Genomic DNA, 26,228 nt, shown 5'->3' on the forward strand with positions numbered 1-26,228 from the left:
AAGAGAGATGAAATTCAAGAAAGTCCTTGGTTTTAATATTGTTTCTATGGACTGTAACTCTAGGCCATCTTTTTTTCTAGACAGTGGGTCCCTTGCCTTGCCTTGCCTTGCCTTCCCTTTCCCTTTCCCTTTCCCTTTCCCTTTCCCTTTCCCTTTCCCTTTCCCTTTCCCTTTCCCTTTCCCTTTCCCTTTCCCTTTCCCTTTCCCTTTCCCTTTCCCTTCCCTTTCCTTTCCATTGTGAAGTGCTTGTTGTTTCCTTTCAGTGTACATGTAGCCTAGGTGTTTGACCCAGCATTCAGGAATGGTCAGTCCCTTTTTGGATTCAATCTTGAGCACCTACTAATATATCAGTCATGCAAACAAATACAAACCCTTTCAGATATAAGTCTAGGCCTTTCGTTAATTGAACCAGGGAAAGTCAGCAAACATTTTTACCTCAGCATCTTTAAAAGGCATTGATAATATTCACTTCATACAGAGAAATATTGTGAAAATTAGTGTTTGCCCTGCATTTTGAACACATCAAAGGTTATTAAATGCTATTAGTATTTTTTGTTCCTGCTGCTTAAGAACCATTACTGCTTATTCTATACTTGTTGGCTGTTGAAAATAATTGATCCTTTCACCTTTATTATGTCCCTTCACATTTGCGTAGATCGTTATTACATCTCTCCCTAACATACTTTTCTTCAGGCCAAACAAAAACAGCTCTGTTTTAACCATTCTTTCCAGGTTCAATTATTCAAACCTTTCATCATGTTTGCTTCTCTTCTCTGAACCATATTCAATTTCTACTGTTAATTTTGAACTGCTGCATTCCTTACGGATTGAAGGGCTGCAACTGAGGTCTACCCATTGCTGAACAGAAACATTTTTTTAAATGCACTTTATTAGATTTTCATGAGCTAGTGTTTACATTTTGGTTGTTACACCAACACATTGACAAAAGATTATTTTTTAGCTACATCAGTTCCCTTATCCATCTCACTGCACAGCCACAAAACATTAGTGTTGATGGAAGAGGGCAACAGGCAAAACATGGGGAGAGAGGAAGGCATAACTCCCCCATTCATAAGTACTCTTTCCTTGTGACAAATTAAAGTGACCAGCTTTATCCTAATGCCACTTCTTCCTGTCCTTCCAATCCTAAATCATTGCTGATTGTATTTCCTTTTCACTTTATTTTTAATAGCTGAAACTTTTAATAATTCATTTATCTTTGAGGTTCCCATGTCCAATTTTTTTTCACAAATTCTTCTTAGGATTTTCTGCATTCTTTATAGCAATAGCTCAGAAACCCTAAAAGGGGTGTTCTCTATGTGGAATGAAAGTGTTATTAAATGAAGACAAAGACAGAGGTAAATATGAAAGAAACCATAGCTCCTGGCTTTATGTTCTTGCTGGGTTTGAAAGTCAGTGGAATATGGGAGTCGTTCCTCTTCTCAGAGGGAAGATATTTCTAATCAGCACTGTCACGCTCTAAGGCAATAGCTTACAACACCTATTAGTTGTAAACTCAGCAGGAACTGCAATCCCCTGCCTCTCAAAGAAACAATATTTTTCCTCTGTGTGATGCAGATTATCTAGAAAAAGGGAGAGGAAGAGATACAAATTAGATGTCAAAATGTGCTACAGTCCCATTCAAGCTGCTGTTGACAATGCATTATACAAAAGTCATGATCCCACAATCTACTGAGTATTTTTCCCTTAAATGAATTTTGGTAGGAACAGGATTTGCAGATTACTCCTCCTGTGTGCCATGAGCTCCAGGGATCAGGAAAAGATTGCCAACTGAATTTTCTACACTCCACTGGGTGTAGAAGAGAACATCCTATCCTACAAATGAACACAAGCAGTATTGAAAGGGAATAGGCACACACAAATATCATAGTAAAATGATCATTTTTTTCTGTGTCTAGGAGCCCAAATTACCTAAATACATTGCTGATCTCCTCAGTAGTCTTTGTTGGTAGCATAGCAAGGTAGAGCTGGCAGAAGTTTGAAACTGTTCATTTAGGCAGAGCTGCAATAAGAGCAGGCTTTGATCCCCAACCTATCTTCTTGGAATGAACTATCGTTTTGATACAAGTATTATAACAGATTCAGATTACACTTCTTGTATTTCAGTTCCTACATAAAATATACAATTTAATATTTCTATTATTATTTTCCAAAGAGGTAAACAAGGAAGAGACATGGAACAGGCCAATTTCCTTTAAAAAGATCAGAGCTTATGAGTCAACAATATGGACAAGAAATGAGTCACTGAAGCCTTTTCTATAGAACAAAATAGTTTTCAATGTAGCAACGATAGGAACTTGAATATTTAGAAAGGGGCCACCAGTCTTTATCTCGCAAAATACTCTGCAAAAATAAAAGACTGGAGAAAATTAAGATTTTTTTCTACTTAGGTTTGAGATAACCCCCTTCACCATTTGCCTGAAGAAACAGTTATTTGACGGCACATCATTGCCTTTTGCTGAGACAGCTTAGAAAATTTCAAAACCTCGTACTTTATTTCCCATCTCTTCACATTCAAATACACCCTTTTTCAGCTTCAGCACATCAAACTCACAAGGTTCATTAAGTTATAACAATCTTCATACAAAAATTTTCCTCCTCACAGCCCTCTGTCAATTATGTTGCAAGAAAGCAAGAGAGTTGACTGAATTAGACTGCATATATGCTCAGTATTCAAATATTGTCTCCCAGCTACATGAGAATTAGTGAAAATACTTAGATCTTTGCCAAGCTAGAGAAGATCTGTGGGCTTTGTAATAGGCTGGTTTCTAGCTGGAAATGAAATTGATTACATATGTTCTTGATATTTCCTAATGCAATTTATTTTTATAGGAAACACACTCCAGTCTTATTTGGGCACTGATACCCAAACTACAAAGACACAATCCTTCTGCTAGAAAGTACATAAAAATGCCATACAATCAAGCCCTATAAAATAATAGGAAGAAAATAGAGAGAGAGAGAATACAGCACCACTGTTTTCTTCCCTTCCTTTTAAGGGAAAACTATTTTTTAACTGTTAGAATAACTCCACGATCAGTTTATTAAAAGCATATTTTTACTGAACAAGACTTTTCTACAGCTGAGAAAGCAAAGGACAAGACTCATGCAAACTAGATACTTAACCAAGTTGTAAAAGTTACTTAGTTCTTTCTGCTGATGTAAAATGGTATAACTACCAGAGCTGCAAAGGAGCTATTCTGGCTGTAAAGGAGCTATTTCCAGGAGAACCATCCAAAAAGCGCACATATTGGAAAAGCAACCAATATTTAAATAGAGATATGAAGAATAAAGTCTAAGGTGGAATTTCCAAACACGATGTGTTTATTGTGGGCCCAATAATGATAACCTTCAGAATGATGGTAATACCTTGCAGAAGGTGCATGAAATTTGCAGGCACACAGACAATTCATTGGGAGCAGGGGTGGAGTAACTAAGACTTATGACTGCTCTGTGTGGTCACTGTAGTTTCTTCTCATTGCATACTGCAGCCACGTAGTTGCATGAGAAATATTTGTCATGTTCACTGAAAGTTGTTCATCTAGAAAGGATGGTCATGTGTTTCCTACTATACAGAGTAATTTGCATTTCTATATTAGGTACCTTTGCATGCATTCTAACTGGGGAGTGTATTATATTGCTATACCACACATTTAGGATGTTTTCCTCCCTGATACTTAGTTTAGAATTTTATTATTTCTAATTCAAATTATGACCCCTTTAATTAGACTATGCACAACTTTGCATGTTTTACCTTTATCTGTTACCCTCCAGAACAAGCCATTGACTGTATCTTATTTATAGGTTCTAATCTGGGACTGATTTTTCCTTCTATTTGTACTACATATCTCTTACACAGCTGGCCTCTTTTTATGGTGGCATCATAATATAAGTATTAATAAGAGTCATATAACAAGCATTCACCCCTAACTGGATCTCAGGCAACGCTGCTTCTCCTCTCTTAGAGATAAGAGCGTTCACCTCTCCCCTTATTTACAAATCCTTTCTAAGATCAATAAAAGGTAGTTGTGTCCTGAATCTTGTCATTGTATACATCAGCTAAGAAAAGGCAGAGGTCACAGATATTTGTCCCTCACCTTGTTCTCTTTTAAATTTTATAAAATTACTTACTACTTTTAGTGCTTTAGCAATCATCATTCTATATAAAATATTTTCTCAAGTGCAGTGGTGTTTCTTAATGTTTCAATAATTTCAAAGGATTTTAGGAACATTACACATCTGTTGGATACCCACATGCAACACATTCTTGAAATAAAAATGTTAATGTGGAAAAATGGATACGAGTTTTTTTTATTAAAAATGTAAAAATTCTGAGAAAAAATGGAGGACACACATTGAAACGGCAAAGGGTGCTCAGCACAGCATGTTGAACAGACGCAGTCAGGCTCCATCATTACATTCCTGTTCTGCATGATGCTCCTTTTGCCACTGCTCTCATTGAAAGGCAAAGCACGACTAACAGCCTTCAAGCTAGCAGAGGAAGAAGTTGGAAAAATCCAGGTTTTTATTTAGGTTTCTGCTGTTCACCGTAAAGTTCTGGAAAACCCTTATAACCCAATGTTCTTGGAAAAATGTTAAAGATGAAAGTTTACAAGAAAGAGATGATGTGAAGGGCAATGAGGAGAAAAGTGTTTCTTCAGTTCATATTTTTTTTTTTCTTCACTTATGGCAGAGGGTACAAGACCAAAGGTTCTTTCCTTGTTGTTTCTTAATGTGACTAACCTTCCTTCTGTCCTCTGTATTCTTTGTAAGTGGCAAAATGCCATTTTGTGTTAAATTCCACTTAGCCTCTTTGTCCACGCAAACCTCAAGTTTGAATTAAATGTTTCCTCTGAGTGACTTGTAAGTGGTATCCTCAGCAATGTGTAAAAAGAAACATAAATGAACAAATACAATAAGCTGCATGCAAAGGCTGAAGTAAAGTGCTATTTGGAAAAAGTTCAAGATTCTCATGTTATGGTGATTATATTATAACTGGTAACTATTATACAACCTATCGCAAAGTCAAAATTCTCCTGCAAGTACATTATGTCTATATTCATTTGAGCAACTAAAAGAAAAGACTTGTTTCTGATCAACAATATTCTGACTTCCTCATTTTAAAAAAACTTCACTTATGCTATTCCTGGTGGTTTATATGCTCTCCTCCTGATTACGGATACATTTGTATTTCCTGTTTCTTTAGGATTTCAATTTTGTACAATGTTTTTGATAGCCTAATTCAAACTCTGTTCGTCTTATTATTGAGAATGAATTAACACATCATACAGAAGGTTCTCCACTGCTAGATAGTTACCTTCACACGTTGGTGGGCTGCTGAGCTTCTTCATCATTCTCTCCTATGACCTTAGGGCATCTCAGTAAACTGTGATTTTATAGTTATAGAACATACTCTAAAGCTGAATCACAATATGGGTCACTCCAGGTTTCCTTATCATTGTGCTTCATTGAACCAAAAGTATATGCCTAAGCAAATATATGCAAACCTTTATGAGAAAGAAAAAAAAAATTAAAAAAGGGGAGGAAGAAGAAGGCACATACTTCACTCAAAGGTCATAGATATCATTTGACTGCAGACATTTTCTTGTAATAGACTATGGGCCCTGCTGTCTCAAAAGATTTCGTGAAATAATCCCATTCACAGTCTTTTCAATATTCATTTCTCTCATCCTTAGAAATATTCCTGTAACTGATAACCTAAATTTAGTCACAGAGAGTTTATACCTGTTTGTTCTTGTGCAAACATTGTCTTTTAGCTTAAGTCATCCTTTTCTCTGGTGTTTATTTCTAGAAAGCAAACATATCCTCTCCCAGGCTTAACTTTACCAAATAGACTATGCTCATTGAGTTTCCTTCCATAAAATAAAGTTTCCATCCTTCTGGTCATCTTAACTTTTCTGTACATCTGATCTTAAAAAAGATGTCCAGACCTGTGCAAAAGATTCTATAGAGGATTTTCCCAATGCCTTGTAAAATGTCATTACTACTTCCTTTTCCGTAACAGAAATACCTTTTCAGATAGAGCCTTTGATGTGTTCCACCCCTCACCTCGCCCCCTTCCCCCTTGGAAACTCTAGTCATTCTGTAATTGCTTAGAATGTTCATTTCCTCCACTTTGGATGTTTTTGAGTAGAAAAATCCCAGTTTTTAAGAGAAATTATTTTTATTGATACATAAATGTATGATCACTCATATTTCATCCCATTTTTAAGGTCATCTAATTCTTCCTATCAGATATTCTGAACTTCTTTTGTATTGATGACAACTTCCAATTTTCTATCATCAGAAAATTTCATGAGTACCTTATGGCTGTTGGTGAACATTAATGAAAATCAAATTGCTTCCTCAAAGATCCTTTAAGATAAAGGTAATCTAATGGATAAAGTCATATTTGGTTTCCAAAGGCTTTGAAAAGTTTTTTGCCAAATGCTTTTAAAGAAACTGGGCAGCAATGGCATAAAAAAGCTGTGCAAGGTTAAATTGTTTCCAGAAAGATAGGAAATGAAAGTAGGAAAAGTTAGTTCTCACAGGAAAGAGAGGTCAACTACTGGTGGCCTACACTGAGCTGGTGGTGGTGAGTTACAGTGACATGACCTGTGAAAATATTCATATACAGCTTAGCAAATGGGCAAGAAGCAAAGTAACAAAGTTTGCTGGTGACAGGAGTTTATTCCAGATAGTAAGGATAAAGGCTGATTGTGCGTAATTGCAGAAGGATCTTACAGAAACTAGGTACTAAAATGGCAGGTGAAGTTCAATATGAATAAATATAAGATTAAAGGCACTAATAATTGTCTTTACAATTCTAATAAGGAATTTAATAAACCATTGTAACTTCTCATAAAAAATGATCAGCTCTAAGCTGACAATCAACCCCTCAGACGCATGGTTTGGGGTTACAAAAGCAGGTATCATAAAAAACATTAGCTTGATATTCAGTAGTGGTCATAAAAGCAAATCAGGATATTAGGAGTTAGTAAAAAAAGAACAGAAAATGTCATATTTTTTTCACTGTGCAGATCCAGTATTCTCCTACATTTTGAGTACGATGTCAAATTCTGTTTCACTCTCCTCAGTAAGAATAAAATAAAAATGGAAAAGGTTCAGAGAATGGAAAGAAGTTTGATCAAAAGTACAGAAAAGCATCCCTAAGATCAAAATCTTAGTATGAGCAAAAGGAAATGCATCATAAATATTTTAAATATATATACATATAGCCAAGAATTTTTGTTCATAAAAACTGAGCAATCTAATCAGAATAAAATAAGCAATAATAATACCAGCAATCATCGTCTAAATGAATACAGAAAGCCTCATTAATAATAGTAACTTTAATTGCTGTATAAGAAAACTTAAAAATACCTTTCCTCTGCTGTTACGCTCATCCCTATAAAGTAGGTCCTTAGGTCAATGCCACCAGTCTTCCTTAAGCAGAGAAGAGTTGGAATCACAGTGAATTGTCAACATCCTGAAGGGGAGGTCCCTTCTTCTTCAGTGTTGGGATCCATTTAGAGATTATTTTCTATGTTTTCCAGTCACAGACCTCTCCTTCTCACTGGTTCCCAGCTAGTTTCCCCTCAACTGACAAAGGATTGACAAAACGGACAGCTCCACCACAGGCCCGCCCTGCCCCCCGAGCCAGGCCCAACCTGCACACTGATGTCCTGGCCTGGCCTCAGTCTTTCTTCCACCCCCCCAACCCTGCCTCAGCCACCCCAGGGCTATGTCTGACACTGGTTCCCCTCACCGGGCCCAATCCTGACCCCAATGTACAGGCCGATGTCCCAGTGTGGCCTCAGCCCTCCCCGCCCCCATCAACCTCCCTAGCAATCAGCCTGTTTCTGGTCCTGGTCACAGTCATTGGAGCTGATCCTGATTCATGTTCCTGGTTTGTCCTTGGTCTTGCTTCAATACTATGGATTTGCCTGGTGACCTGGGCTCTGTGTTGACTCTGGCCACCACTGCCATCTGTCACAAGGTAAACAATCTCAACTCAGGAAATCTCATTTAATTAAATTTATTGCTAATTATCAGAAGCTTTTAATTATTCATTCGGGTACTGAGAAACAAAAAGATAATTAAAGAAATACATTCAAATCATTGTTTGAAACCTAAAGCATGGAATTTGCTTTGCTGGGGCCAAAACTAGGTAATTTTTAATTCCACACCAACTTGATCAGACAATGTCTGATTTTTCTTTCCTTATTCGCTATTTATTGACACATCTAAAAAATATACAAATTCTTTGGCTGAAAAAAACTTACTGTCTGTTGTACTCCTAGGAAGTCTTTTAAGAAGGTTTTTTCCCTTACATGGGATTCAAGCTCCAAAGGTATTTGTGATTTCGATCTAGAGAAATTTCATAAATCATCCACATTCACAGACCCAAATTTTTTCCCTCTCTTAAAGTGAGAAGCTTAGAACCAGACCTTTATTTATTCTTTTATATAATTTAAACAGAATCAATTTAATATACTTCATTAAAGGGATACTATCTTCCTCCATCTTACATCTTTACTATTTTCCAAAATCAAACTGAAGGTATCATAATATTTTTGATAACTGTTCCAGGAATAAGTGGATTTTGCAATATTGATAATGTGTGTAGTGTTGTCTCTTATTTTATTTATTATTTCCATCCACTGTCTCAGTAATGGAGTTCAATGGTGTCTATTTATCAAGTTTGAATGGTTTAGCGTGCATGAGCTTTTCAGTCATAGTTTCTTCACTTATAACGTAAAATCCTCAGATTCCCAGATACTCATGTCTGGAAACAGAAAACAGGGCAAAGACAGCTAAACTTCTGAGAGTAGCCAGAACTGAGTACACTGGGCATTGTTCTTAATTTCATTCATATTTAGTCTACTTAAATGTTTAAGAGTTTATTTTGCACAATGTTTTGATTGTATTTTCTGGTATATGTAGCATAAACTGTCAGCATAAACAATACAAATATCTCAGAAATGAACAGGATTCTGAACTATTGTGTGTAGTTTATTCTGTTTCAAGGCAAAGTAAAAATTACCCCCACTGAAGGTTTTTACTTTGCGCTGAGAAGGACTGAAAAACCTTCAAATAATTAGTTATATATAATTAGTTATTATACATTTTAGCAGATAGGCAGTAGCTAATGGGCGCAGCTGTCTGTTATAATTCAATCCAGGATGGCACATCTGTATATATCTTGCTTTCTGCCAACTAAACTTTGGGCCTGGACAGCGTTAGATTTAAGCACAGAAAGAATGCATAACAGATTTATTCAGTGGCCTATGCATGTTGTTGTTATATTACATTCCAACAGGCTATTCACCTTTTTCACCAAGTGGTTTTAAGAAGTCTAATGCCAAAAAAAGGAGGAAGAATTAAGAAAAAAAATCATATGTATTTAAAATTATTCAAATGGATTTTAAACTGATCCTGTGAAAAGCAAAGTAAATGATGTATGAAATAAATGGTTCACCTACAGTTTTTGTGAATGTATCTTTCTTTCACTAGCTGCAAATTAGCCTCTGAAATTAATGTGGTATGTGTAGTGCAACTCCCTTTCATCCCCCTATTATTCAAACACTTTTCTAACTCATTCTTATGGAAAAGAGGTAACATCCCTGAAGACAAGTCTGTTTTATTTTCTAATTGTCACTTTTGTTTCAACTTTTCTTATTAGCATATAGATATTTCCCCAATGAGGATAAGTTTCATCATTGCTTCGTTTCCCTTCATATGCTGAAGTTTTCTCTTTAGCTGAGTGAAAGAGAAACACAGTTGATCAGAGAAGAGCAACTTATTTTGCTAGTGGGCACAAGGTGGGCCAGGCTAATTTTCACTTTAAGTAGAGCCTCTCTCTGCAATCACTTCATATTGAGTAAAGGGCAACTCAGTAGCAGAGTTTGGCTATTAATAGAGTCTTTCTTCTAATGAAGAAATTTGTAGTACACTGATGTCTCAGTAATTCCTTTCGAGAAAGGAGTCGTTCTGTGGATTTTGCCAAAGGCCTAAAGCTAACAACTTCACCCTGTTCTCAAAATGCAGGACTATATATCACTTGGAATATTAGATATAGTTCAAATCCTTAATCCAGTCCACAGAAATGTAGACACTGGTTCTGTAGTAGCATACAATCAGTGATCTTCTTTGATCCATCTTTTTTAAAGTTAGGACCCTGCTTCTGTTTGGCATGAGAATTTTTCAGAGCCTTATCCCTAGATAAAGTGATAAAAAGCTGGTGGCTCAGAGAACCACTTCAAACAAGCAAACAGCGTTCAGGAAAACATATTGATTCAAAACTTGTTGATTTAGAAACAAGTCTCCAAATTGCTCACAAAGAGAGGTGTCTTGAATTAATGTGAAGTCAGCATGTGAAGCCATCCACATTATGTAGAAAAAGCTAAATGGAGCTCTAGTTGATTCCAAAACTTAGGCATCTGACTCAGAATTTAGTACAAAAATATTTTCCTAATATTGTTTTTTTAACAGAAGTCATTAAATAAAATTCAGAAAGAATCCTAGCAGCAGAGAGAATAACTTGGGTCTCCATCTTAACAAAAAGTTCTAGCCAAGTTTACAGAATCATACCTCCTTACATCTGTTTTATTTTTTTCTCACTTTATCTCTCCCTCTCATTCTTTCTCCATAAATCATATATTCTTAATGTAATGACAGATTAAACAGGAGGGATGGAAACCACCCTCCTTTTCTTATTTCTCTCTCTTCTTCCCTTCAGAATTGTCCCAGACTACCAGCTGTTGATTAAAGCATTAAGTTGGGAATGAAAGTGAATCTAGATGTCTGAATTGCCTCACTCTGAAAAGGTCAGTGGTCTGGCACTAGCACATTCTGAGACAGTTTTCTATCCATCCGGCTACTATGTAATAAGGCAGTCTCAGGGAATTACATTATAAAATAATCTCTTTAAAATAAAATATATTTTTAAAGAGAATAGTCACAAGTACACTTTTCCAGTTAATTCCTTCTGATATCAGACATATATAAGAATACCTCCTGCACTGAGCCATTCAGAGGATTTAAACAAAGGAACATCTGAATCATTGATTACCTTAATATGTAAGCATGTATTCAGCTGGCAGAGGACATTCTAGTAATGCCTCGAAGTAAATGAATGGATATAGGAACTAAACATTGCAATGTTTGGCTCTTACATGCACCACTACCTGGTAGAATCCTTTGCTCTGAGTTAGGCAGTTTTGCTGTACAGTTTATATGGAGAACAGTATTCACATATGCTGTTTAGAAAACTGCCTAATTTATTAGGTACAAAACAAGAAGACAAATGGAAAAAACAAATCTTTGTCCAAGGAGTAGGGTGGTACATTTTTGCATTCACCACTCAAAGCCACAAAATTATTTTCGAGATAAGAGAGCTAAACCAGGCTCCTCATATTCTATATCCTAACAATCATCTAAGATGGGAAAGACTTGGATTCAAATCATGTTTTGCTTGACCTAGAGATAATTGAATGCCTATAAATGAATGAATGCCACTGAAATATAAGATATTCTAAAACAACGTCAGCTGATTTCCTTTTGAAATTAACTCAGCATCAATACTTAACTATAAATATGTCTAAAATCACTGTAATACAGCACAGCGCGTTCACTTCAGAAACAACAGACATAGGTTTACAGTCCTCCAAAAGCATACAAAGAAGGAAATATAAATCTAGTTCTCTACTTTCAAAATTAAAATGCATACAAGTACAACTTCACAGGTATATAATGTATGTGTTCACTAGACTGAAGAACCTTTGTCCTCAGATGTCTTCTTCCCCATAGATTCTCACAGACTCTACATTCAGTCTGATATCAGTTTTTGTTAGTTTTCTGTTTTTCTCATCAGAGAGAGGAAGAAGTCTCCATCCAGGCTCTATTTGTATTCCAGGTACCACATATTTACATGAATAACTCAACTTTGTGATCTAACAGAGAATTCCAATAGGATGAAAGTTCATTGAATCTGTTATTATGGCTAGGGAATTTTGTCAGCAAATTCAAATATCAGAAAGTCTCTAATATATAACAATGTCTTCAAACAAAGGAATTTTGAGTGAGAAAAACCAGAAGTTATTTGAAACTCTTTCTAGATTTTGTTTTATTTAACTACTGAAGCAAAAACAAAATACTCATAGTGTTCTGCTTTTCAATACCTGTGTAATTAATGAACACGAGAGGTATCACTTATCTAACAGTCACTCATGTTAAATACTATGAAGGCCTTAAATGACAGTAGTATGTATAGTCAAACCTTTGTATTTGTAGGTGAATACATAAGCATCAATTTTTGCTATTTTAAACTTCACTGCGTAAAAAACTGGCTGGATGGCTGGGCCTAAAGAGTTGTGGTGAATACAGTTAAATCCAGTTGGTGGCCAGTCACAAGTGGTGTTCCCCAGGGCTCAGTATTGGGGCCAGTTCTGTTTGATCTGGCGAGGCGATCAAGTGCACCCTCAGTAAGTTTGCAGAAAACACCAAGCTGGCTGGGAGTGTTGATCTGCTTGAGGGTAGAAAGGCTCTACAGAGGGATCTGGACAGACTGGATGGATGGCCTGAGGCCAATTATATGAGGTTCAACAAGGCTACGTGCCGGGTCCTGCACTTGGGTCATAACAACCCCATGCAATACTACAGGCTTGGGGAAGAGTGTCTGGAGAGCTCCCTAACGGAAAAGGACCAAGGGGGTGCTGGTCAACAGCTGGCTGCATATGAGCCAGCAGTATGCCCAGGTGGCCAAGAAGGCCAATGGCATCCTGGCTTGTATCAGAAACAGTGTAGCCAGCAGGACTAGGGAGGTGATAGTGCCCCTGTATTTGGCACTAGTGAGGCCGCACCTTGAATACTGTGTTCAGTTTTGGGCCCCTCACTACAAGAAGGACATCAAGTTGCTGGAGCGTGCCCAAAGAGGGGCGACTAAGCTGGTGAAGGGTCTACAGCACAAGTCTTCTGAGGAGTGGCTGAGGGAGCTGGGGTTGTTTAGTCTGGAGAAAAGAAGGCTCAGAGGAGACCTTATCACCTTCTACAACTGCCTGAAAGGAGGTTGTAGCAAGGTGGCTGTCAGTCTCTACTACCAAGAAACAAGCAATAGGAGAAGAGGAAATGGCCTCAAGTTGCACCAGGGGAGGTTTAGGTTGAATATTAGGAAAAATTTCTTCACTGCAAGGGTTGTCAGGCTTTGGAACATGCTGCCCAGGGAAGTGGTTGAGTCCCCATCCCTGGAGGTATTTAAAAGACGTGTAGATGTGGTGCTTAGGTGTTGTGGTTTAACCCCAGTTGGTAACTAAGCACCACACAGATGCTTGCTCACCCTTCCCCCCTACCGGTGGGATGGGGGAGAGTATCAGAAAAAAAAGTAAAACCCGCAGGCTGAGATAAAGACAATTTAATGGGACAGCAGAGGAAGAAATAATAATAATAATAATAGTAATAATAATAATAATAATAATAATAATAATAATAATAATAATAATAATAATAATAATAATAATAACAACAACAACAACAAAAACAAAAACAACAATAATAATAATAATAATAATAATGATGACGATGACGATGATGATGATGATGATGATAGAAGAATATACAAAACAAGTGATGCACAATGCAATTGCTCACCACCTGCTGACTGATGCCCAGCCCTTCCCTGAGCAGTGATCACTGCCCCCCAGCCAACTTCCCCCAGCTTATATGCTGAGCATGATATCATATGGTATGGAATAGCCCTTTGGCCAGTCTGGGTCAGCTGTCCTGGCTGTGCTCCCTCCCAGCTTCTTGTGCACCTGGCAGAGCATGGGAAGCTGAAATGTCCTTGACTAGTGTAAACACTACTTAGCCACAACTACCACATCAGTGTGCTATCAACATTATTCTCATCCTAAATCCAAAACACAGCACTATGCCAGCTACTAGGAAGAAAATTAACTCTATCCCAGCTGAAACCAGGACAAGGGACATGGTTTAGTGATGGACTTGTCAGTGCTACGTTAATGGTTGGACTCGATGATCTCAAAGGTCTTTTCCAACCTAAACGATTCTATGATCCTATGATTCTATAAGAAAATACTCATTTTCTGTCAGTCATGTTGCCAGAAGAATGTATTTTACTTACAAATAGTCAATTTAAAAAATACCTGTTAGATGATGACATCAAGTCCAAAACTAGTCTTAGTCTTCTTAAGGTGGGCAGTAGTACCTAGTGGCAGCTCAAGTCCAGAATCATTCCTCCATAAAAATTCCATTCAGCAATCTAACTTCTGTAAATGACACCTCCTGTTTGAGATATATGCTTCTTTTTAGATGGTTATTGTTCTTTATTTGTTCATAGAAACAGTATCAGCCTTCCACCCAAGGCCAGTGGAAATCAGAAACTAGACTAGGTGTCAATGTTAAGTAGATGGTGCCAAAGAAATCCCAGCACAAAAAGGATTATGCATTTAAGAAAATACAACTGTGATCACCTTTTTAAAACACAAACAAAAGAGGTCTGGAAATGCCCTCAGTGGCATGAGTTCAAAAGTCAAAAAAATTCTCCCAGATTTTTCAGACATGCTCCTGAGATGTGGGTTACGGAGATGCCATCAGAATATCAGGAATGGTTATTATTTGAATATTTCTTCAAATTAATGGATTGTTGTTTCAGCCATTAAAAACCAGTGCAAACTACAACTTATTTTTTCAGCGTTGTTTAATAGAGAACTATTCACTTCCCAGAAAAAATGTATACGCCCATCCTCAGGATAGCATTCTGATCTCAGCAGCTCAAATGAATAAGGGCATTTGACTGGACACCTGAGTTTGATGCTTACATTCTGGCAAAAGGCAGCATCTTGAAAACTATGATAAGCATTTGCTAAGAGCTAACCCTTCACATGTCCCTGTGCAACAGGCTGGCTGAATTGGCTAATGCTATTATTTGTTTAATCCTCACCATACAGGATTCCTAAGGAGTTATTAGTTTTAGCCACCACTTTTTGGTGCCTTTCTCCTTTATTGGTGTGGAGGGTTAGCCTTAGCTAGCAGTCAAATTCCCACCCAGCTGCTCACTCATTTTCAGGAGTCAGTGGGATGGGGGGAAAAAGTAGGAAGAACAGAAGCGAGAAAGCTCATTGGTCAAGATAAAGACAAGGAAATTTTTTTGCCAGTCACTGTCACTGGCAAAACAGACACAACTTGGGAAAATTAACTTAGTTTATTGCCAGTTGAAAAAAAAAATTAATTACTGATCTGGGTATTGGGAAGGAAAAAGACAAACATTAGAACACACAAGGAAACCACCTTTCCTCCCCCCTTCCCCAGGCTCAATTTCACTCCATTCCAGACTTCTCTCTCCCCTCTCCTTGTTATTGCCAGAGGTTGCCTCAGTCGCTTCAGCCCCGCAATGAGTGAACAGTGCAAAAGCAGGGGGGAGGCTTACAGTCAATGCACAGTGGTTTCCCTCTGTTGCTCCTTCCTTCTCACACTTTTCCTCTACTCTAGTGTGGGTCCTCCATAGGCTGCAGGGCATATACCTGCTCTGGTGCCTGGAGCATCTCCTCCTCCTCCTTTCTCTGACCGTGATGTTCCCTCTGCTGATTCTCACTTTTTGTGTTCCCTCTGCATATCTGGCATTTTCTTCCCATTCTTAAATATGTTTTCCTAGAGGCACCACCAGCTTGGCTGATGGGCTCAGCTGTGTCCTGTGGTGGGTCTTCTGGAACCATCTATGTCCAGCACGGGGCAGCCCCAGTCTCTTCTTACAGAGGCCACTCTTGCAGCCCTACCACTGCCAACACCTTGCCACATACACCCAATACAGTAGGATTTAGCTTCCAAAGACTAGTACTTATAGAAGTGTGTTACTGGTTATTATCATTGCCCTTCTCCATCCATAAAACGAGTTTGGATTTCACTTGTCATGGGCCACATGATCTCCTGGACATTTCTGCTTTCTCCAGCTTAAATATACAGATTAACACAATTAAGATAATATCACTGCAGGCTTTTATTTTTATAGTTAATGGCCTGCACTAGAAAATATAAATATATTGCCAATCAGTAAGTGTTGATTTTGGGTTCTTAACAAATATCTGGTGCTAGCACATTTAGTTTAATAGAATTCATGCAGTTTTATACAAGAGCAAAGGAGTTCTGAATTAGACTAAATTGTGGAAGTGCAAAGCAAATTTGTATAGAAAGACAATCACTTTTATTTACTACATTCAGTGTATATTATGTTATTTATTATGGCCCTTCATTATCAGACTCTTGGACTCAAGACAGAGCTTCAGAAGGAGGACACAGCTCTACAAGTCTCAGGCTGCAGGGAGTGCCTGGGGCCTCTCACTGAGTCTAGGGCACATGGCTTTCTAGCCTGTCACAGGTGTGGAGTTTTTCAGGAAGAGGTCAGCATGCTGAGCAGCATCAGAGAGGATGAGAAAGAGGTCTCTACTGGATCCTCTCTCAGACCTGCTTCTTCAAGAGCCTGAATCTTCAACTGTAACAGAGAGGTAGAAAGAGCTTGTACCTATGAAACTGGATAATGGAAACTCCCATTGTGATCAAGTCTGGAAACTGGTGACTTCTCACACCAGGAGGAAGAATCCTGCCCCACCTGATGACTTGAGAAGTCAATTACAGAATAGGTTCACCACCCTCATAGGTGATGAGGTGATGAGCTGAGAGCACCATCAAATAAAGCCTCTCTGATGGAGCAGCCTGAGCCTTTTAGGACCACCAAGAGTCGAGTGATACTGGTAGGAAACTGTTTACTGCAGAGGTCAGAGACCCCCATCTGCCAACCTGACTTGTCACATAGGGAGGTTTGCTGCTTACCAGGGAATCATATCCAGGATGTGGAGAGACTATGGCTAACTATTACCCCTTACTGCTGTTCCACTTAGGCACTAATGCCAGGGGGGACCTGGGAAGTACTGAGCATGACTACATGGGTCTGGAAACAGTGGTCAAGGGCATGGGGCCTCAGGTGTTGTTCTTTGTCCTGTTGTGAAGTAGAAGGGCCTGAGGAGGACCTTGGATCCTACGTGTCAACAATTGGTTGCACAGCTGGTATTGGCAGCAGAGTTTCCATTTCAATGACCATGGGACCCTCCTGATCTCCCTTTGAGTGAGGAAGTTGTGAATGGGGTAGGCAAACCCCATGACTGAGTCAGATAAGGCTAAATTTGATCTATAATTTCATTCAGAACAAACAGAATCAGTTATTGGCACCAGCCACTTATTGCTCAAGGAAAACATCTTCTTGATCAATCTAGAATGACTGGATAAACAGATACCCTTCTAGCACTATTATCAAATCTGGAATTTACTACCTCTGCAATTTAGCCAGATACAGCATTACATGAGTGTCTCTTAATCTATTTCAGTTCTAGGCCACCTTTTTTTATCACAAACCCTCTTTATAGGCAGTTTAGGATTTAAGCTGAAGCTAATGAAGAGTGCTCACATTTCCTTCTTATTGTTTATTTTTTAATTTCTTTGTCATATTCATGAAGTGATACCTTGTTAGAAAATACTTTGTAGTCTTTTAGAAAGACTAGTGAAACATTTCATTTCCCTTGCCCCCTAAATAATCATTAATGAGCTATAAAATAATTCAAACTGCTACAGTTTGGTAGAATACTTTTTAATCCTTCCAAGGCAAACCACAAGTTGTAATTATTCTCTTAGTGTTACAAATGTCTGGTTGCTAGCAGTCTCACACCTCTAGATGCTTGTAATTATCCATAGTAATTTGTTAGCTTTTGATTAATTCAGAGAGAGTGCCTGTTTCTTCTCATACAGAAATATATAATGATATGGACCTCTTACCTCATACAGTGTACTAATTGCTAATTTTTATTTTGTATAACAGTATAACAACATTTGAAAGTTCAGTGAAGAGATTAACTCTCCCAGTCCAAAGACAGAATAATTGCTCTTACAAAAAACTAGCCCTCTCTCTCATGAGTGAAAAATCTGTGTAATTGATGGTCAGCTCATATACAAAAAATTAGTATCAGCTATTCAAGCATTATTTGAAGATGTTTGCAGTAGCTGATATAATTTATCTGAATTTTAAAGGCAAAACAATGTCAGGGAGACTGTAACAGGTATTGAGCATATCATTTTATAAATATAATTTATGAAAAGTACCATCAGGAGTATAATTCATCGTAAGAAATAGAAGCACACAATGTATTACACACTAAAATCATATGCATCACATAATTGCATATTTCTTACTGAAATATTAATTGTTTTTTAAATTTTTTTAAATGTCCCAACTAGATAATTTAAGGGTGTGTGCAGTAAAGCTTAGCAAAGAAATGAAGGTATACATGCTGTAATAAGTATTGCATTTTGGAAAATTGGACCTAGATGCATAAAAGAAATTAGGGATTTATTTACACGAGTGTGATTCAGGCAGAATTGAAATATCAAACTACAAACTATGTTTGTCAAAGTTCCATGCTTACATATTCATCTGTTATGTAAAGTTGGTTTCCTCATACTTGAGGAACCTAGCCAGTGCTTTGGTGACACTGTTATCCCTATTTATTTGATAAACCAATTGTTAGAAAGCTGCATCAAGAGGACTTCAGGTATTCCTTGAACTAAGAAATTTCAAACCCATGTATTTCTCACCAGTGCTCCATCTACTACTGTACTTGTGGTAAGAAACAAGGTCATCATTTTCTCAAAACTGTGTCAGTATGTTGAAAGGAATAGAAGATCTATAGACATATGCAAGCAGAACTCTGACTCTGCCATTTACTTTCTGATAACTCAGTTATGAGTGGAGAGCCAGGATATGCGTCCCTATTCTTTATGTATTTGGCATTAAGCAGTCATTGGACAAAAATCAGAAAGAGTCATGTCCCTTCAGAATAGAATCTTCCAACTATTTCTCTTTTTATGTTATTTTTTCATTTGCAAAGTGATTTAAAGTCAGCCAGCAAATCATCTAAAAAGAAGTCGAGAGAATCACACTCACTTTTCATCTTCTGCTGTGGGCCAGTCAGTGCTTAATTATTTCATGCAAGACAGGAGCAAATAGGTGAGCTCCACTTAAAGTGGGTGGTTAGGCATATACTGCTAAGAGAATTCTGCTAGTAACTGATTAAATTCTTCACAGGTAAAGGAAAGAACTTAAATTGTGTCTCTTACATTTAAGGTACTCTAACCTGTATAAAAGAGGAAGGTAGTGATATTTATAGAATATTTAGCTGTGATCCAAATGTGTAATGTCCAACCCCAGAACAGTATTCAGGTTTATGAAATTCAACTGCAAGTTCTACTTGGTGAGATAAGAAGCGTCAATCTGGTTTCTATTCCTGACAATATGACACATTTTAGTTAATCATGAACAGATTTTCCCATCAGAGATTAAAGAGGGAAAACAAAATTTCATTCTTTGCAAATAGCTTTGATTTTTTTCAGAAGAGGAAAGAACTGTTTAAAAATTACTATTATTATGAATCATTTGTTTCTCTTTATGAAGAAATTAAAGAGAACAAGTATCAAAGTCTAACATATAGCTTGATTCATGTCACAAGGATGGTATGTAAGCACACAAGCAGTTATAAATATATAAACTGTTTATTAACAATTAAATTGCAACTAGGTATCCAGAAAACATGTAAAGAAAAATCAAAATTCTGTTCTTCTAATAGAGATGATTAGTTAAACAAGTAGTAAGTTTTAATTATGTCCCTCAAAACAAGTTAAACTCTAAACGATTATTGTGTCAATATCATAGTTACCATTATGTTTGGTCTTTTCTGAGAAATATTAAGTTAACTTACTCATGCAACTGTTAGAAATATGATTAACGGATCTTGTGAATGTGAACTGTGAAGTTTGTATGTGACAAAATGTCACACTGGGGTTTGAGCATTTCCCAGTGAGGAAGAACGCTGTGTCTCACAATGACTTTGTAATTTGTTAACAGCTCAGCTAAGCATAGACAGTCATTAACTATCTGTCATAAACCTCATATTAAAATTGTTCAGTCCATTCGTAATGCAATTAGTATTTTCAAATCAAAAGGTAGAAAACTGTGGCATGATGAAAATGCTTGTTACTTGGGTTAAAGAATAACAAATAAATAGGAAAGGGAAAGAAAACTATCATTAACCCAACTAACTTCCAGAGCGAGACATTAGTTACAAAGACACCCAGATCTGGAAACTTTTACAAAGGCTGAAGGACTGTGTGGCTGATACAGTCTTCTTCTCCAAGTCCAATTAAATGTTTGTCACATGAACTTTGAGGGGAAAGAAATATTTCACATTCATATTAATTCAGCTGTCTTATGTGGTTAAGTGTTAATTGATTACATCTTAAGCATTCTTTTCCTTTGAGTAGAAAATCCTAAAATTTAGATACATGAAACATTTTTGTTTCAGAAAAATGCCAGACAAATAGGGTGTTTTCTGGTATTCAAAAGACACAGAGGTGATATTATGTCTATGCTACCAAGATAAACATGGCTGGGACCACTTTCTGACACTGAAGCCAACTAGGGAAACACCTCACATTCATACTTTCAACTTTTTACTCTCCAAAACAGGTGACTGCCATTCAGGGCTTTTTCTCTGACCTATGTTAGCTTCAGAACTGTGCCCAAGAACTGTTTGGGCAAGTGCTACATGTCACAGAGCAAGAGCATTTCAGGGATCATTCTAAAAACTTAAAAGTATGAACAGCAGAGTTTCAGAGCCTGGAAATGTCCCTTGCCTCTGTCTAATTTGCTAGAATTTCTTCGAGTGACCTTGCTTCATTAGCAAGGAAAATCCTGTGACATGCATCAAAGTAATGGAAAGTTAGCCTGCACCCTGAAAGTGCTGACACACACAAAATTCTTGCATTCTGCTTAATTTAAAAGGGAGTTTTCTTTCACTGGGAGCTGAAATACTAAATAAGTTTTTAGATGGTTCACTAGCTACTAGATTTCAAGGCAAAAATACAAGCCCTTTCTCAGTGTAGGTAGATCCTGGGAAAGCTATAAAACCATCCTTAATGGAGAAGAATGAATATTATTGAATATCATTGCAGAAACTAAATAAGTATCAGGATAGAATAAGAAATGCTCCATTAGCTTAAGTTTGCTTTGAATCCCAGATGCTTTTTCTTTCCTTGGAATTCCATCACAATTGAAGATAATAAAAGAAGAGTAAAATATGGTGTGTATCATCAAACAAGAGAAACTCTTAAGGAGGGAGAATAATATGGGAACAGCTAGGGTGCATCATACTGGAAGATTATATAGGCTATGTTTTCTGGCAGTGGCTAGTATGGAAAAGTAAATCTCCAATAAAGGGAGAGAAGGAGAAACCTATTCCACAAACTGGAAGTCATCCTAAGTTCTGATAATAAAAATTATCTTGTGATATAAAGATAGATTTGGCATTCATTCCAATTTTGTGGTTTTTATTCATAAGGGCAACTGAATATTTTATATCCACGTTATAGCTCCAGCTGAGTTTTCCCCTCGGGGGAAAAAAAAATGCAAAACCAAAACAACTTACATTTTTGCAGGAATAGTGCTTCCAGATCTGTGTTCTTTGTCTCCAGAACTGCCCCCTAACAACATCATTCATGTTCTTTAAATGCAAGGTTTTTCCATACCTCCAATTTTGTAGGTACTCTTTCTTTTTTTAGTTCTTCCTTCCAGAGGTACATACTATGAGACAGATACAAATGCCCAAACTTTACACAGATATTGTGTGGCTAAAATGACAAACATAGTTCTACAAACGGAAGAATATTCAGATTTTTTCTCTCTCCTTCACCAGAGGCTGTCTTGAACTCAGGACAGTCTTTCAGAGAATACAATATCATTCATTGCTTCCTCTTTTTGTCTAAGTCATAGAATCATTGTGTCACCACCCTTGCACAAAATGATTACCGACTGTCAGGTAACACCCAGTCAACCTTTCCAGGTAACTATGCAAATAAATTGGTTGCCGGGGAGGATTGCTAGTCTTTGAACAGAAGTTACAAGTTATCTTCAAGGGTGCTTCCCTATCAACACAGAATAATGAAATCCACTATGAGCTCTGCTTTGTTACCCTGGAAATGTGGGACAGAGATGGAGATTAAAGTTGGAAAGAATCAAAAAGGAATTGTAAAGATAGCAGTGGTTCTGCAGCCTGCACTATCAAATAAAATTTCTACATTTTACACAGATGCACTCCTCAGATTGTCTTTGCTTCCTTTTAAATTAATAGAGTTAAATTAGTTCCCATACACTCAGGAATCCTCTTACATTTCTCCTTAAGAGCAAGGCTTTACTCTTTTTTTGGTTTAAATGCATATAAGCATTCAATAAAGTAATCTAAGTATTCATACCAATATATAGTTTAATGAAAATATATTAGGTTGGGTTGCATTGACATAGGCTGGTAAGCCTTCATTTCTATTTCAGAGTCCTTAGGTTACTCACACACTTTTAGGAGTTTAGCTGGCTGCACTCAAGGCCAGCTGATAAGAACTGTTCTGAAGAAAAAATTGAAAAAAGATCAATGAGGCCCTACACCTCCCTCTTGTAGGAGCTGCTTTAAACTGAGGCCCTTTGCCCCAGGTAACTACTTTGCATCTGCATTGCAGCCATGCCTCTGTGCCTGACCGTGTACCCCACTGACTGGGATCCTAACCTTGACCCATGGACTCACTTCCTGGCTTAACCTCAGACCTGCCTCGTCAGTATGGACGTTTTTGATGATCTGGTCTGTGGGTTGCCTCCAGCTGCCTCTCCCCTTAGCCTGCCCTGCTCCCTTGCTGTGGGTGGTAGGAGGAGCCCTTGCTGGTGAGGCCCCTGCCCTGCCAACCCCGTGGGTATCACCTGCAGTTCCTGGCCTCCAGGGAATTGCCAGCCCATGCTGCATCTTGATATTCTAGATAAACGGGTTGAAACTGTTATTAATGACTGAATTACAAAGCACCTCAATAAACTCATTATGAGCAAGATAAACTAGCATGGCTTCTGCAAAGGAAATTCAAGCCCCCCTAATCTACTAAAGTAGTGGATAAAAGAGAACGGGTTCATATAATTTATTTTGACCTTTAAGAAGTCTTTAACAAAGTCCTTCACAGAAGGTTTTACTAAAACTTCCTAGTCATGTAATGAAAGGTAAAATACTATGATGCATTACAAACAGATTTAGTTATAGAAAATAAAGTATAAGAATAAATTATCAATTTTCAGCATGACAAAAAAGGAAAAGGTTAATAACTGGATTCCCCAAAGGTTTGTATGAGGAATGTGCTTGATAGATGTATTCAGTACTGATATGGAAAAGAAGATGAAGAGGAAGGTGGTGATATTTGCTAGGAGCACATTATTCAGATTAGTCAAGATTGCAGAAATTGTATAAGATTTCCAGAGAAACTGAAATTTACTTCCATAATGATAACTGAAATTTAATTCTGATAAATGGAAGTTACTGAACACATGAAGAAATAATTTCACATACACAACTTGCAGTCTTACATTAATTCTACCCATTTACAAAGTCAGGTTACTGTATCATTATGGACTATTAAATGGAAACTCCTGCTTAGTTACAATAAAATAGAAAACCATGTAAAGAATTAACTAAAAAATATAATTTAAAATATTGTGAGCCAATAAACACTATTTTCTGACTTAAAATATCAATTTTAATTCCTTAACAAATATGTGTATCAGAAAAAGAGCAGGCAATTTTTGAATAACGCTAAGGTTTGCCTTTGTATCCTGCATGATCAAGATAGAATCAGGAAATAGAAATAAATTATTCATATTGATAAATTAATGTGGTTTTCATATTGTATAGCATAATAGATGTATAAATGCATATATGAACATGTACATTTATTTTGTTTCATTATGAAATCTGCATTGCTTCTTTTGAGTGGGGAGGATAGTTGAACTTTCAAGTTCCAGTATTTCTGTGGGTTTAATTTTTTACTGCTTTAAAATCAGGAGACAGAAAATAAAAATGAGACTTGCTGACCAAATTTAGTAAGATATTTCTTTTACCTATTTTTTTAATTTCATCTTCCTCAAACCCACAAAAAAGATCATTTTAATAAGCTAAAAATATCATAGACAAATTCTGCCTTGTTCCCAACAGTGATGATATGAAGTTTATGAACTAAATTTACTAAGTGAACTGTAAAATGGAAGTTCTTAAACTTACTGAAAGAAAAAGATGGACTTTGTAGTGTCCACTGACACTTTCTTTGAAAATGGTATATAATGTACAGAAAATATTGTATATGAAGTATTTTAAATGAATGATCCTACATACACTTATGGCAGAGACATAAATGTGAAATCTATCTTTCCATTTAAAAGGTAATTATGTAACTGTGAATGAAATGAACTATTAGTTGTATGGTTGTTTGATCTTATTGTTTTTTTGTGGAAGAAATTAAAATATGAGTAGATATAACTTCACATTGCAGATTCTGTTACAGCTAGATGATATTATAGTCTATTAGCCTAATTCATCCACTTAGAGATCTGTATTGGTATCTGAAGGATCACGCAAAATTGTATCTAAAATAAATACCATTAGTGACAAATTGAGCCAGATAACAGAGAATATTGTTAGTGACTCTATATAGACAACTACATTTCATTCCTCTGATGTGTAAAACCAATCTGCATATGATGCACCTAAAGCAACAGTTTGAAAGTTCAAAAGATTTGTTTTTCATCCAGGAACAAATTGATATATTTGAGGTTTTTTCAGTTTTTATTTGTCAGTGACACCCTTCTGGCTGAACAGCCCTAGACTTCTCGTTAAACTTCCATCCTTGTAGAATACTAAAGGCTCTTAAATCCCGTCTCATTCATAGAACATGAAATATCCCCTATTGGTGTCTTTTTGTCTCTACCTTTGATTTCCTTAGATTATTATGAGAATTAATGATCCTGATTTCCAAGATCTGTAATGGTAAGGAAAAAAATAAAACTCTTCCACTCCTCTCATATACCACAAATGAATATAGGTAAGATGAAACTCAGTTTGTGGAGGAGACAGTAGAACAGATTTTTTTTCCAAGGGTTGCACAAGGCTGTGGAAATGTGTCTTCACAAGTGCTTTGTTAATGTGTGTTCTAAATGCAACACACATTGCTTTGACATCAGCCAGACAAATAAAGTTCATAAAACATCTCATCACTACTTTATTTCAGGGTCAAAAATTGTAGAGAACCACCAACAAGAATTCAATTCTGATGCTAATTCACAAGTCCAAGGAGGTTCTGGGGTAAGAATCTATAGAATATTTTTTCATTAGAACAGCAATCCATTTTCTTTTCTGTTCCATTTTTAGTGTTAGAAGTATGATAACAATTCAAACATCTACTAAGTCATTTCTTACAGCTGGACCATAGCTATATTTATGTGCAAATGCATATTTATGTATGTACATTTATGCATAAACTTCTATTTATTGTTATACACCAGCAGCAGTATCAAAATCAGTTTTGGTTTTCAACTGAACTCATTTTTTCCCCAAAGAACTATAGATATCTGATGTGTGAGAACACCTGGCTTAAAGATGCACTGTTGATAATGATTTCCCTAGAGGCAATATTATCTGGTCAAAAAGGGATAAACGAAACTTCCTATCAAATTCTAATGGGCAGAGGTCAGTATAACATCTGCCCTGTCTATTTTCTACTTGTTTCGGAATTCATGCACAACATTCCTCTGTCTCAAAAGTTGTTCAAGCATATAACTGCAGTACCAATGCATTGAATCTTCCTTTTTTTCTGCTGATATTGTGACAAATTGTTTTTCAGCTGCAAGAGCAGCTTATTTAAGGTTTTTTCTAGCTTTGTTAAGAGTGAATAAAGTGGCCAGAGACTGTGTACATTACAGTCTCCTTGCTACAAGAAGTCAGTGATAATGAGCAATTTGTGAAGTGTGATATCTATGCTCTAGTATCAAAAGTAATATTATCCCACAGATTTTTCAATTTCTACAGCAGCTTTTTTGCTCCTTTTTCAGTTTTACTTTGCTGGTGGCACTAGCTTTTGAAGCCACCCTCATTTTTAATCCTCTTTTATAACAGGAATCAACTAGTCCTCAGCTTGTGTGTCTACTGTAATCCATTTCTATAAAAGAACCTTTGAGAGACATAAAGAACTCCAGACTCAGCAGAAGTTCCTGTCTGCAGACCTGCAGGCTGCAGCAAACT

The 26,228-nt window shown here is 36.9% G+C and overlaps 1 long non-coding RNA gene across 2 annotated transcripts in view; it reads right to left on the reverse strand.

Annotated features, from left to right (window-relative positions):
- Window positions 1-26,228, reverse strand: part of LOC148051382 (uncharacterized) — a 104,669-nt gene that overhangs the window by 20,349 nt on the left and 58,092 nt on the right. Inside the window, exon 4 of one of the 2 annotated variants that reach the window (XR_015699481.1) lies at window positions 1,563-1,583. The exons of the other annotated variant lie outside the window; for it this stretch is intronic. This is a non-coding gene — a long non-coding RNA (uncharacterized LOC148051382). Of the gene's footprint in view, window positions 1-1,562; window positions 1,584-26,228 lie in introns of those variants that run through there. 2 annotated transcript variants of the gene reach the window in all.

This window comes from Nipponia nippon, unplaced genomic scaffold, assembly GCF_047370975.1.
Source record: "Nipponia nippon isolate SJK-2023a ecotype South Korea unplaced genomic scaffold, ASM4737097v1 scaffold_6, whole genome shotgun sequence".
Classification (NCBI taxonomy): domain Eukaryota; kingdom Metazoa; phylum Chordata; class Aves; order Pelecaniformes; family Threskiornithidae; genus Nipponia; species Nipponia nippon.